At 42.4% G+C, this 14,822-nt stretch overlaps 1 protein-coding gene across 1 annotated transcript in view; it reads right to left on the bottom strand.

Annotated features, from left to right (window-relative positions):
• Positions 1-14,822, bottom strand: part of ALK (ALK receptor tyrosine kinase) — an 816,801-nt gene that overhangs the window by 107,109 nt on the left and 694,870 nt on the right. The window lies entirely within an intron of this gene.

The following is a 14,822-nucleotide window of genomic DNA, read 5'->3' as shown; positions in this document are numbered from 1 at the left end:
ATAATAGAGAAGTTATTACATTCTGTTTGTATGGCAGATGATACACAAAGGTTGTTCAAACTTCCTATAAATTTTGGTTCTGATACATCCAGACATCTGATACATCCAGTGCAAGAGAATGTATTTTGAGTCTTAATTAGTATCAGGCATTTTGATACTTGCTATTACTTCATCTTTTACAGAGGAAAAAGACATGTTGCTTCCCTGAAGAGCTTTCAGTATAAAATGTGACAGAACAGAAACAACAAAGGGAGATAGAAGCAGAGACATACATTCATTCCATCAACATGTGCTTAGGGATCATTTCCGTAAAGAACCAAGACTACATGGTTATGCCAAAAGCTCCATAAAAAAGAAAAGAAAGAAAAGAAAAGAAAAAGAAAAAAAAAAAGAAAAAGGATGAAAGGGTGAAAGGGTAAGGACATGTGAGAGAGCAAGAAGGTTGAGGGTAATGAAGCTCATAGAGGTCATATTAGGATATGACCAAAGATGCGGGGGTGGGGGGACAGGACTTCAAAGGTGAAGGTGAAGAATTTGTGCTGGTTCTAGGAACTGAGAATGCAAGTGCAGAGATTTTTTAAAAGGGCACAACATGGTAAGAGAATAATAAGAATGATTTTTAACAGCAGATTAGCTGATTAGCTGGTTTTCATTCTCTTCCAGGAATGTTCAACTGTATCAGACTGTGAACAGAGATAATGAATGGGTGAAATGTTTCACAGCTAGGTCGGAGAAGGAAAAAATAGTTCATTGAGAGACCTGGGCAAATGAAGTGGAATTGGAGCATGGGAAGGGTCAATTTCAGAGCGGCCAAGCTTGTGCACTGACCTCCCCTAGTTTTTGGGGGTCCCCTTAAGGGACCATGTGGATGCAGAGCCTGATTAAAGACTTGCATAAATAAAGGTGTGAGAAAGAGGAGAACTGGAAGAAAATGGTGAGGGAGAAATAGAAATTGGATAGTTTTCATTTTATTGTTGAAAAAGAAGAGCAAATGGTCAATGGACTGGGAAGTGGCATGTAGAAGGCATTAGTTCAACGTCAAAGATGAAGACATGCCAAGGAATTTTAGAGCTGGTGAGGATCAGGAAAAGTTAGTACTGTTGTTTAGCTGATTAGCTGGTTTTCATTCTCTTCTAGGAATGTTCAACTGTATCAGACTGTGAACAGAGATAATGAATGGGTGAAATGTTTCACAGCTAGGTAGGAGAAGGAAAAAAATAGTTCATTGAGAGAGTAGGGCAAATGAGACACAAGTTACTGATACAGATAAGCTGAAGTCTGAAAGTTCAGTGTCTAAGGACTAAACCCAAGTGACAGAATGGTTCGTCTAATAAAGCCACTGAGTGAACAAATTGTTGGTCATGGAAAGAGCAAGAGGCAGATCATAAAGGTAAATTGTATACAGTGTTGGAAAGGATACAATGCTGGAAAAACAGGGAATAATCCTCATCTGAGAGCCAAATCAGTAATTGATAGACAAGATCAAGAGTGACCAAGGCTGTGCGTGGGTGAATCAGTTCAAAGGCCAAAACTGAAAGAGTTCCTCATCAGGGAAAAGAGATGAAAAATACATAGTTTTATTCTTTGACATTTTGGCACACTTTCAATTTTCTCAGAATAAAGAAGGAAAGATTCCAGTGCAAGATTCTAGCAGCGAAAGCTATGTTACTAACAGTCCAAGTTACTGAAATGTAAGTCTGCTTATATTTAGTGGCATTTACTCCCAACTCATAGGATTGTATTTGCTGTCTGAATGATTTCTGAAAACAAGGAAACTGTTTCCATTAGAAGAAACTGGATGGAAAAATTGAACACTGATCTATTTTATGGTCTTTCATTACTTGTTTTGCCAGTAAAACAAGAGCCCCCAGTAGATGAATTTTCAGTTATTCCTGTATCAAAATTAATTTGTAATATTGGTATCAAAAATATAAAATAATCTGTCTAACACTTGGTTGTGCTGCAACATTTAATAGATTAATCAGTGAGATGAAAACTTTGGACTGATTAAAATGTGCCCTTGATTAATTGAGTAGCAGGTTTTAAAAAACAGTATAGTTTAAAAATACAAATAATTATGCAATCTACAGGTGATGAGCACAATCCAAGAAGGGTCATTATCCCTTTTAATACACCAGAGGGAATGCCTTTTCTAATAGAATGCCTGGTGGAACGTTCTACCCAATGAGATCAGGGCCCTGAGGAACCTTAGACAGTGCTGCAGGGCTTGTAAGACAGAGCTTTTCTGCCCGACCTATGGTTGAGGCTGAGAAATAACACCAAGATCCTGGCCTCCCCGCTTGAAAGTACTTCCCTAGACAAACCCTCGAAGGACTCCATATGCCCACATGGGGTTCAGTAACCACCTATAAGTTCCTCATAAAGAGGCAGCGGCTGTAGACTTTGAATTAATTGGGCTGATTAAGCATAATTTTATATTTGATTTGTTGAGTATTTAAACCCTTTCGTAAGCTACCTTGAGCCTTCAGGGAAGGGCAAGGTATGAATGGAAAAATAAAGAAATACTGTGATATATGTGTGCATCATATAAAAAAACAAACTATTCTTTCTTTATTAATTGGACCTATACAATTTCAAGCAGATTACATATATGAATACATTAACTTATTATCTGAGGCAATCCTTAGACTGGCACTGTGGTTTCATTAGGGATTATTTCTGACACAAAGAAATATGCATAAAACCCCTTCAAAATGCCATACATCATTTTCCCCCACAACTCTTCATATCCCCAATACTCTACAGCTTCTCTCCCATTTAAGGATTTCCCCCCCTTTTTCACTGTATGATCATAGGCCATCAGCAGAAACCTTTATAACAGGCCCTATTTGCTGTCCCATTCTGGAGCAAGGTACGTGAGGCAGGGCTCTTTCAGATGCATACACAGTCTCCATAGAAGTTCACCGGACACTAAATTTGTACTCTCAGGCTTCAAATATTTATGTACTATCAAGACGTTTATGTTCCCTCCCCCTCTATACTAGGAATTGTTAGCTGTTCCATTCATAGAATCATTGTTCTTATACTGGGTGGTGAATTCTGTTGCAATGTCCTTTTCCTTTTTTTTACTCGTTTAATTAGAATGTTTAAAAGATACAGAGACAGAATGCAAATATTTTAATTAAATTCATTTAAATAAATCTAACAAACAATGACATCTTGGGTGGCATAGTCTATTGAGTTTTGGTTACATGACAATTTCCCCTAAACCTGCCAAACAAAGTCCTTATTCTGTTATACTGCACTGCAATAGAAGTTTTGTTCCAGCAAGAGTTTTGCACTGATCCAGATCTAGTTGTACTGATACTTGCAAACTGCCCCTTATTGCCCTCACATGGCTATCTGAATCAGCCTCCATTCTATATTATGCCCACGTTAAACTATGCTAAACCACTGGATCAAAGTGGAAACATCATCCTTCTTACTTCATAATCAGATACTCATACCCTTTCAAAAGGAGTGAAAAACCAGAGAGGCACCATTCATGGGTAGCAAAAATGCCCACAAAATGTGCCCTTCCCCTAACCACACCTAAAATTTAGAACATTTTAAGCTGATTTTCAGCTACCTTTTAAAACTGTCACATCTTCTTTTATCCACAAAACACAGTTTTATATATGTAATGCATCCTCATATGAAAGCTTAGTTCAGTTTATTTCTGTTTCAGTCCAATAACCATACTAATCTGATAGAACATAAGTAAAATGTCCTCTTACACAGACTTTGTCTTTTAAAATTGCACTCTAGTAGTAGAAAAGAATTTTGCCACTGATAATATACGCCTTTCATTTGTAACAAGAAGCAATGATGAAACCACAAATTCTGATGCTCTCTCGGGACATCAGCAGATTAAATTGAGATCCAGAACAATACACAAATAGGAATATCAGTCAGTCTCCTGAAATTATAACTAATCTCCAGACTACAGAGACCTGTTCCCCTGGAGAAAAGGCTGCTTTGGAGGGTGGACTCCATAACATTATACTCAACTGAGGTCCTTCCCCACCCCATATCCTGCACACTCCCGGCTCCCCCCTAAGTCACACATTTCCCAACCCAGAGCTGGCAACTCTATGTAAAACAGACTCTGTAACATTATTTCAACAAATAAATATTCTTTCAAGGCAGACAAATTTGCTTAAATCTCTTCACCAACAAAACTGAAAGTAGGGCTAAATTAAAAACCCTTAGACTTGCGAGACTAAGACCTAGAGGGATAGTTTAAAAAGTAGATATTTCATTTGACAATTTATTTGCTAAAGAGTTAATTTATAAGGCCACGGATGTATGCCTATCTGCTGATTCTGAACTACGAGAACTGATATCATTAATTCTCTGCACTATATTAAAAACTAGTTTTAGATGCCCAAGTGATTTGAGCTGCTAGATAAAATAACCCAACACCTATAAAATAATTATTAGCAAATGCAATCAACAATTCATTATGGATTTCCCCAAATAAAATCTTCAGAGTCATGTTGCAATGATAGTCTAGGGCAACTTTCCATAATATAATATATTTTATCATGGATCAAATAAAAAGAAACATATGCCAAGGATTATTGAACTTCTAAACAAATTCCTTTTTCCTACCACTTCTCACACCAATTTGGCATAAATGAGAGTTGCAACAAATTCAAAAAGATGCTTAAGTAATTTGATTCACATAATTCAAGACTGTATATCATTTGTAGTTTCCTCCACCCCTTTCTGCACTCATCCATCTTCTCTGTCATTGCAAGATGGATCCATTTATGAGAAGTCACAAGCACATTGGGTTGAAGAGGGCAGGAGGAGAAGCGTAACAGTCCTGAAAAATGATAAATGGAGGCAAGCCAAAGGAAAGCTGGCCATCCAAATTGCCTGGTAAAAGCAATGGGTTAATACCTGCCCACTGTTACATCTCTACAATTCCCATCAAACTGATGGACTAGTCTCATTAATTCCAGTTGAGCGGTTGAGATGTAGCAGATTGCACAATTTGTATTTAGCAGATTTCTTCTGTAGTCAGTTAGGGGGGAAATTGTGTACCTTTGTCTGCAGTTAATAGACGTACTGTGAAATATTTAATGAAAACAAAACAGAGGTACCTAACATGTTTTATATATTTGTTTTATTTTTTAAAACTATTTGGTTCTCATACTTTATGAATCAATCATGAAGGCCAGAAAGCTTATCTGATTCATAAGGGGTTCCTTCACTGGTTGCCTTTAGGAATTACAAAAGTGGCTGCTGAGGTATCACTTGGGCTAAATCTGCACTGGGCTTTTTATCCCTGTGACCCTGAATTTTAAAGTCATCTATATGTTATTTGATTTCCATTCTGAAATTTAGTGCTTTAATTTTTCCCTTTTCAACATCTATGATTGTTTCATGGTGACACTACCTTTCCCCTGTGATATCCAGGAGCAGATATAATTCACTATGTTTGAGAAAACCACTCCCAGAGCCCCAGTGTTAAGTGTAGAACTCTGTGTTTTGCTGGATTAACTCCTGGTTGGCCAGGGTGTCAGTTCAAAGACTGCCTGATTCCCAGTTGCCATTCCCTCACAAGACTTATTTTTGCTCTCATTTCTAAAGTGACTGGGCTCAAAGCCCACACTTCTTCCCCACTTGTTCATTCAGAAAAATAAAAATAAACAAACAGCCTCATGCTTCATCACCCCCCTCCCCCCACTTGGTTTGGCTGTAGAACAGCAGGAAATAAACCCCTCTCCAGCCTTGTGCTCCTTCCATGATGGCTGGACCTTCATAACCACTGCTTTCCTCCATGCTCTGAGCTTCCCCAATCAAACTGGAAGGAGAGAGGAGCCACACAAGTGTAGAACACAGTCTGTTTCAATTCTGGAAAAAAGAGGATGACCCAGATTCAAATAGATCTGAATTCAGCAGGATCGACAAGGGGGGTGGGGGAGGAATAAGCAGAATCAGCCCAGGATTTAGTGTTTTTATCTTTACATGTTCTGAACCACTGACCATATTCTGCTTTTCCTTCACCAGTTTCTTTGAAAACCAATCTTTGGTCTGATCCAGCAGGACTTTATTCTTAACTTTATGAAATATATCACTTAGGGCAATATAAGCTATTTTCCCAAAAGGTTGTAGCCTTCCAATGACTTGCTTTGATATTCCTTTAACAACCTGAAATGGATCCTGAAACAGGAGATATGTGCCCCCAAACTAAGACTTTATCACTGTGATCAGCAATGTACTAACGATGGTCCTGCCAGGATTTGCTTTCTTTTTAGAAAATCAGGATATGACTTAGCTGATGGGAAAACAGACACCTTCAAAATTCCTCTTTGAATAACCTGTTTAACAACTGGGGCAAGTTTAATATTTAATTTTGAAATTGGCTTTGGGTGAGTTTTAGTTCAGCTATTTGAGAGCGAAGAACAAAGTGAACCAGGCAGTACTTATTTGCGGCATGTTCAGCATCACCTCTCAGATTCCCCCAAGAGATTGCATCAGAAGGTGCACTACTGCTCCATCTGTTCTTTAAAGAGCTTTACATCCTTGTGATTTATGCACTCATTTTTAACTAAAGTTGTTTTTAGGGGTCTACAAGATGCGCTGCCAGGAAATTCATGAATGGATCTTCCACTTGTTTAGGCTGAAAAGCAGCCAAAGGGAGCTGAAGAACATGGATCAAAGCCATGGCAATTAGATGGGGAATGCAGGGATGCATATTCCTTGAAGGCAAGCACTGCAACCTGGGCGGGGTGAAGGTGGGGTTAGAGATTACATCCCACCCATTCTCATAAGGCAGAATGCCTTCAGGGTGGAATATCAAATGTTTTGATAGAATTGTCTGGAAGGCAAATGCTAAATGACAGAAGCTATTCTAGGATATGTTACCACACCTATTCCCATGTAGAATGAGTATGTGTAAAAGAGGAAAATATATGTGTGCTTTGCACACTCTTGGAAGACAGGCAGATGAAATCCTCTATCTCACACAAAAAATCAGAGCAGCGGCCCTGTGATGAAGGATCTGAGATCCCTTTTCATGAAAGATCACTGAGGGTCAGGTTTCTGTGACTTAGTAGTATTGCTAATTTCATGTAAAAACAACCTCAACTTTGTATGCATATTAACTGCCATCAAATCACTTCTGACTATGAATCAATGTTCTCTAAAATGTCCTACAAATTCCCCTCTCTGCAATAATCCTAAACAGAGGAAAAGGTGAGCATTGAACCATCTCCTCTTCATGTAAAAAGGATGGTCTATATAGTATTCCTTGCAAAGAAATGCAGAATTTCCCTTACTGCCCAAAAGGTTTTAATAATTTCACTGATATCTCCCCACCTGCAATTTAAACCTATTATTACAAGTTCTATCCTTCACTACCAATTGAAATAGAGCCCTAACTACTCTAAATGGCAGCCATTCAAATACTTTAAAAGAGCAGTCAGGCTCCTCTTCCCCAAGTTGGAGAACCCCTGTAAGCCTTTCTTTGTAAGGCTTCGTTACCAAACCCCTAATCATTCTTGTTGTTTTCTGCTGCACCCACTCTAAAGTTTCTATGTCCTTCCTATAAAAAGGCCTCCAGAACTGGGCATAATACTTCAAATAGGGTCTGACCAATGCAGTATACAGTGGTACTATCACACCTCATGTTGTAGACACTATGAATATGTTAAGGGACCCAAAGTTTGAATTTGCCTTCTTTACTGCTGCATCACACTGATTAGTCATACACAATTTACAGTCCACTGAACTCTCAAGATCCTATTTACACATGCTGCTGCCTAAAAGAATATGCCCATCTGGTATATGTGCATAACATTTTTACTACACAGATGCAAAAGCTCACATTTATCTCTATTAAATTGCATCTTGTTCACCTTTCCCCCCCCCCCCAGTGCATCCGAGTCTGAGTGTATTTTATCTCTGTCTGATGCCTATAATATAAAAATTAATCCAATTGTTAATGAGCAAAACAAACTGAAAATGACTCAATTAAAATATCACACTAGAAGTAGCAAGCGTTTGGCTAGCAGCGTGATAGGTCATCCCTGTCATATGTACAATAAATGTGAATGCATTGTTTAAAGAGAAGCATATCCTTTCAACCATGATGGAGCATGTCAGTGTGCTTCCAAGTTCCTGCACTCAGAATGGATACTGGACCTGGACTCATTTCACATATACACTGTGGATCAGCAGGGAACTTTCCACCCTAGGGTGGAGAGCTCAGTTTGTGGTTTTGTATTTATTCTTTTTCAGTGCTTTCCTTTTAATAACACTCTAGGACCTAAGGATTAGGATGTCTACTGAGCCTTTAATGCTGGTTTGCAGGGACATCAGTCAGAATCACAGCTTTCCTCAAGCTCCAAACCATGAATGGTTCCATAAGCATTACAATCGAAAATCCATTAAAGTCAAGGATGGCTATCAAAAGGAAAACATGAGAATCACTCACATACACTCAGAGTGAGATAATTGAGCACAAGGTAGAGACTTACAGAGATAAAGTGCTCACTGTCCTCCAACTTTAAAATGGTATTTCCTTGAATGACAAGATCTCCTACCATCTTGTGTGATTATTCTTAACATGGCCCCAGCCTCCTCCTGGAGTTTATGAGCTCCTGCTGTAGCTAGCTTAAATTTCCTATTGCTTTTAAGGTGCAATGCACACAAATGAAAAGTGACATATACATGCCTCACTAGATGGAAAACAGTGACCAAAGATACCAAGTCAAGTTGTTGTGTTACAGGAACCTGACGTATTCCAAAATCTTTATGATGCAGAGAAATTTTGCATCAAGAATTATGTGAAATGTAGAGTGGCCCCTTGCCCACATTCCTGCTTTTTTCAATAAGTGGGCTATGATTAGGTGAAAACATTCAGCACCTCAGAGTGAGAACATGAAGTATTGTATTCACTTTTTTATTCACATTCTTATGTTATCATAGAATCATAGAGTTGGAAGGGGCAATACAGGCCATCTAGTCCAACCCCCTGCTCAACGCAGGATCAGCCCAAAGAAAGATCTCACCAAAGTAAGATCTCACATGAAGTAAGATCTCACTGACTGTGTGATTATAGAATCATAGACTTGGAAGATTCCTCCAGGGTCATATAGTCCAACCCCCTGCACAATGCTGGAAACCACAACTACCTGCCTACCCACAGTGACTCCAATTTCATGACCAAGTAATACCTCCACCAAAAGTTTCCAGAATCCAGCCTGGCCTGGAGAAAATTAATCTACCCACAGTAGCAATTAGCAATTCCCTGGGTACGCAAGGAAGGGCCATAAGAGACAACACTGGCACATCCTTTCTTGCCCACCCACTCACAATCTGCCTAAGTTCATAAAATCAGCATTTCTGTCAGATGACTATCTAGTCTCTACTTAAACACTTTCAAAGAAGGAGAATTCACCACTTCTTAAGGAAGACTGTTCCACTGAGGAACCGCTCTAACTGTCAGGGTCTTCTTACGGATGTTTAGCTGAAAATGCTTTTGAGTTAATTTTAACCCACTGGTTCTGTTCTGACCCTCTGGGGCAACAGAAAACAATTCTACTCCATCTTTTATATGACAGTCCCTCATGTATTTGAAGATGGTTATCATATCACCTCTTAGTCATCATCTCTCCAGGCTGAGATGGACCAAGCTCCCTCAACCCTTCCTCATATACTTGGTCTCCAAACCCCTCACCATCTTCATCGTCCTTCTCTGGATATGCTCCAATTTCACTACATCTTTCTTCAGTTGAGGCGCCCCAATCTGAACACAGAACTCCAAGTGAGGCCTTACCAGAGCAGAGTAAAGTGGTAACATCACCTTGCATGATCTGGACACTATACTTCTTTTAATACAACCCCAAATCCCATTTGCCTTTCTAGCTACTGAGTCACACTGCTGACTCATGTTCAGTGTCTGGTCTATTAAGATCTCCGAGACATCATCATATTACGTTTTGTGTATGTGATCCATGATTATCTGGAAACACTTCAGAACAAAGCAAATTCTGTTTTTTTTAATGTGGAAGTTGAAGCAAAACATGCAAAAGAACAAGTAAAGGAGATTTTGTGGAACTTTTCAACCCGCAAATATTTATGGGTTGAAAATGTAGTGAAGCCTATACTTAAGATATCAGTAGCATCAGTTAACCTATCTGTAAACCGCACTGCGGGAGCAGTAAGAATAAAAGAGTAAGGGGTAGGTGGGAGGAGAAAGGGGCGGGGCGAGTCCGGGATAAAAACTTGAAGGGGCCAATTGGGAGGCGTGAGAGCACACCCGCCCCCTCCCTAGCCCGCTGGGCATGCTCGGTGCCGAGGGGGGGCCCTTTTCACGCCCATTCATTTCCCCTGCTTCAGAGGCTCCAGCCTGAGGTGCGTAGCGACAGAGAGCACGTGGCCCCATGCCTGACGAGGATGGCCTGTCAGACCCAGGAGACGGGGGGGGGGATACTCTCCTGGAAAGCCGCGCCCAGCCCCTGCTGTCCGACTACCCAGGCAGGCAGGGCTGCCAGAATCCCCCCCCCTCGAGGCAGAGATCCGTACCCAGAGAACCACAGCATGACACACTCACCCTGCTTCAGAGGCACAAGGCTGAGCTGCACACAGAAAGCGAGAGAGCAGGAGATATTTACACCAACTGCAGAACTCGCTGGGCTTACTGGTGGGGGCAGGAGAAAGAGAGGGCTGCCGGGAGACAGGGATTTTCACCCAGCTACAGAGCCACAGCTGACCTCAACAGAGAGAGAAAGACACAAACCTCACACAGGACAAGACAGGTACACAGACAGACCACCAGACATGGGAGGAGAAATTTGCTTACACTTTGCTCAGAGACAAGCAGCCTATGGAGAGGGCAAGTCATGCAGGGAAGGGAGGCTTGGAGATGGCGAGCCACGCCTTCTCATGCCACTAGGGACTGCCTGCAGGGACTACCCTCCCTCCAACAAATGCCAACCCTCACCCCTGCTCAAAGAAAACATGCCACCTCCTCTCCAACTCTCCCTGCCCCTGCTTCGGTCACTGGGGGTGGGGGGGCATTGCACTCTCTCTCTCTCTCTCTCCATTTCTCTCTTTCCATGTCATTCTCTCCCTGCCTTTCTCCCCCTCTCTTTCTCCCCATATTTCACTCTCACTCCTGTCTTTCTCCTTTTTCCTCCCATTCTTGCTTCCTTTTTATCTACTTTCCTTTCTCTCACTCATTTCTCTGACCTCCCCCAATGCTAGCGCCCGTTGTATTTCAGACTACAACGGGCTATTAATCTAGTATTTAATATAATACATCTAATTTACATTACTGTGTCATTTGCCTTACTGGCAAAACAGCTCCACAGAGAAGCATCCAATCTAAAACACACCAAAGGGAAAACAAACGAGAAAGAGAAGACTGATGCAATTATCACTATTTATTTATTCAATTTCTATACCAACCTTACCTAATTTGGAATGACGACTAAGTAGATAAGCCAAAGGGGGAAGATCAAGTTTTGATGCAAAGAAGATGTTTAAGGAGAGAATTGTAGATATGGGGACAACAAAGGAGAGAGATGGAATCTCTTAGACCCATTATGCACGGGGGTTTTAGCGAGCATTCGGGGTGGAATGGCGGCAACTAAAATCACCGATAACGCATGGAGTCAGCTGCAACCGGCCGCAGATTTGGTGTACGCCGCCGAAAAAGTCGCGTTAGTGGAACGCGGAAGAAAGCGCAGCTTCCCGGGCGACCAGGGCGCAACCGGAGGCGGTGCCGAATTGACCGCGTGCATAATCGGGGAGGCCGGAGGGTCGGAGGCGGTGCGACCGCTCAAGCGGCTGCCGGAACGAACGGCAGCGCAGGCCGGGGGGAACCCAAAGGAACACTGACGGAAAGGCGGCCAGAGAGCTCACAGTGGAGGGGGGCGAGGGGATCACTGTGGTTAAGGACGGCAGAGAGGCCGGCCACCCACCTCCCACCCATTCCCAAACACACACCTCAACCACAAACAAAAAAGGAGGTGAGGTCTCTAAGAAAATACAAAAACTTTATAAAACAGTGTGAATGAACAAAGCACAAATATACAATACAAAGCTTAAAGTAGGGGAAACAATATAAAGGGGAAACCTATGGGGCAGAGGAACCGGGGCAGCAAAGAAGGGGAGAGGCGAACTGGGAGTAAACTAAGGGGAAGGGGAAACATGCTCCCTCCCCCTCCGTGCCTGACAAACCCGGCAGGGCTACGCCTGCGCAGGCTGCTTCCGCCCTTCCTGGCCTCCGACACTCGCCAATGCAGCGGCGCGCTCGCCTCACTTCCCCTTGGCTCCGCATCGATGCCTTGACACCCGCCGCTCTGGGTTTTGCCGCCGTCGCGCCCCGTCCCGTGCATAACTGGTTTGCTTCGAGTCTTCCCCCTCCGCATTTTCCATGTGACCCGAAATCGCCTTTTCGGCGGCCATGCATAATGGGCCTTAAGGAAGCAGGGGTTCTCATGTTAAATAATGGGGTAATGTTGGAACTTGGAGAAACAAAGGTCATGGGAAGAGATATAACAAGCCAAAAGATGGGGTGGCAAATCCATGGATAATGTAAATTAAGTAGGGGGATGGCTATGGAAAGTGAAAAGCAGCTAGTGAAAACATGTCATACAGCATGAGCAAGGGGAGAAAGGAAACAATCTGGAAACAGAGCTTTGGACACAGGAGGCCTGAATATTTTACATTTTAGATCTGATCTGAATTTCAACAATTTTTCCTCCATAAGCAGAATCCCACGTTTTTCCATGACAAAGTGCTTTTGCACATAAACTACAATGAAGAAAACCACAATTCCATTTTACAGATGAGGGATGGGAGAGAGTAATACCATTACTGTATATCTGCATTGAGATAAACTTCTAGAGAACTGATAACCGTCATTCAGCTGTTAAAGGTAATCAAACCTTGCCAAGGCTTTGTATATTTTGTGCAGGCACAGAGACCCAAATGAAGGTGATAAGGAGTAAGAAATCCAACATCCTGAGCACCTCAGCTTCCGCCTTTAAAAAAACAAGTACTAATGCTAAAGGTCCCTTAGAAAAAATATATTTATGGTTGTTGAACTGAGATTAATCTTTTCCTGGTGTGTGATAAAATGGGAGATGAATTAAAAAGTTAATGCTTTGATTGAGGAGGGGAATTGGATTTGGATTAATGTACCTTCTAGGTTAATAACTTCCAATCTACATGAAAAAATGTTGTAAAATTCAGTACCAATGGTACCCCTCACTGATCACAGTGCACTTATAACCCAATGTTAGACTTACATTGGAAGTGTCTTTCTGTGTAATTTCTTGGCTCAGACTTTATATGTGTATTTTGGTGTGTTCCTTGTTTAGTCAGAAATTTGGGGAGATTAGTCTTGGTCTTCTTAATGAAGATATCTACCTTAGGATCTCAAAGTTATTTATTTATCTTATTTACCGTATTTGCCGGCGTATAAGACGACTGGGGGTATAAGACCACCCCCCAACATTTCCACTCAAAATATAGTTTGTTATATACTTGACGTATAAGACTACCCCCTCTTCCACACACCAAATAAAACGTAAAAGAGCATCAGAAAGGGGGGGGGGGAGAGGGAGAAAGAGAGAGAGCCATAAAGAAAGAAAAGAAAGCAAGAAACTATGCTCGGATTAGTGATAACCTCCCTTCCCCCCAAAAAGGGGTAACTCTCTCTTCTCTCTCTCTCACTCACTCACTCAGAGGCGGTGCCTCTGTGCATTGAACTGAAACAGCTTCCTCTGCTTATTTAAGTGCAAACAAAGAGGGAGCAAGCAAGTGAGCGGAGGGCAGAGCAAGGAGTAGCATTCCCTGCACGCCAAGCTTTCAGGCCGTGTGTGCTCTCTTCCTGAATGGGGGCAGCTTCAAAACACCAGAAACCGCAAAAGGGAAAGGGAGGGCACCTCCCCCCCAGCATCCTCCTCCCTCTCCACTCCTTCACCACTGGCTCACCCGGCTGGCCCTTCGGGAGCTCTCTCTCTCTCCCTCTCCCTCTTCAGAGTATTTTGTGGGAGGGAGGGCCCATCGCTGCCGTGAGTTCCGAGCCGGGAGGAGTTCACAAGACAGCAGCAGAGTTGGTGAGCCCAGTCGGGGGGGGGGGCCGCCACCGCCTCAGCATCCCTTAATTCTGGTCACCTTAAACTATGTGCACCGGGCGAGCATCGGGAGGACACTATGGGCAGCTATAGCTATCCCAACTGAAGTGCACCCGGCGTATAGTACGACCCCCCCACTTGGAGGCATGTTTTTCAGGGGGGGGGAAGTCGTCTTATACGCCGTCAAATATGGTATATCTTGCCTTTCTTCCATCATATGAGTGCGGCATACGCAGAGATCCCAGATCTCTCAACCAACATATGGGAATATATAATGGAAAATAATGATTTAGGACTAATTATACAGCTGCTTATAACTACAATACTATGTACCCCACCCTGGCAGAATTTGACTGATTTAAGTTAATTTGGAAAATAGCTCATGTCTTAAATTTCCATATAAAATGAGGAATCAATCTGGGATATCTGTAACAGCGGGAGCTGTTTATAAGAATTCGCTAAGGGCTAAGTGCGCGGGGAGTAGGCAGGGCCTGTCAGAGGCAGGGCCCAATCGGGATGCACAAAGTGCATCCCGATTGGGCCCTGCTTCAGACAGGTCACACCCACTAAGGACTTGGGCCTAATCATTTGGCCAAAGTTCCAACAGTGCCCGCCCACCCAGCCCAGCCCAGCCCAGCCCAGCCCAGCACAGCACAGCACAGCCCAGCCCAACCAGGGGCAATCTGGAGACATCACTGCCAGTCTGCCCCTGACCAC

The sequence above is a fragment of the Paroedura picta genome, chromosome 1 (assembly GCF_049243985.1).
Source record: "Paroedura picta isolate Pp20150507F chromosome 1, Ppicta_v3.0, whole genome shotgun sequence".
Classification (NCBI taxonomy): Eukaryota; Metazoa; Chordata; class Lepidosauria; order Squamata; family Gekkonidae; genus Paroedura; species Paroedura picta.
Note: the sequence above shows the minus strand (reverse complement) of the source record. Positions and strands in the feature narration are given on the sequence as shown.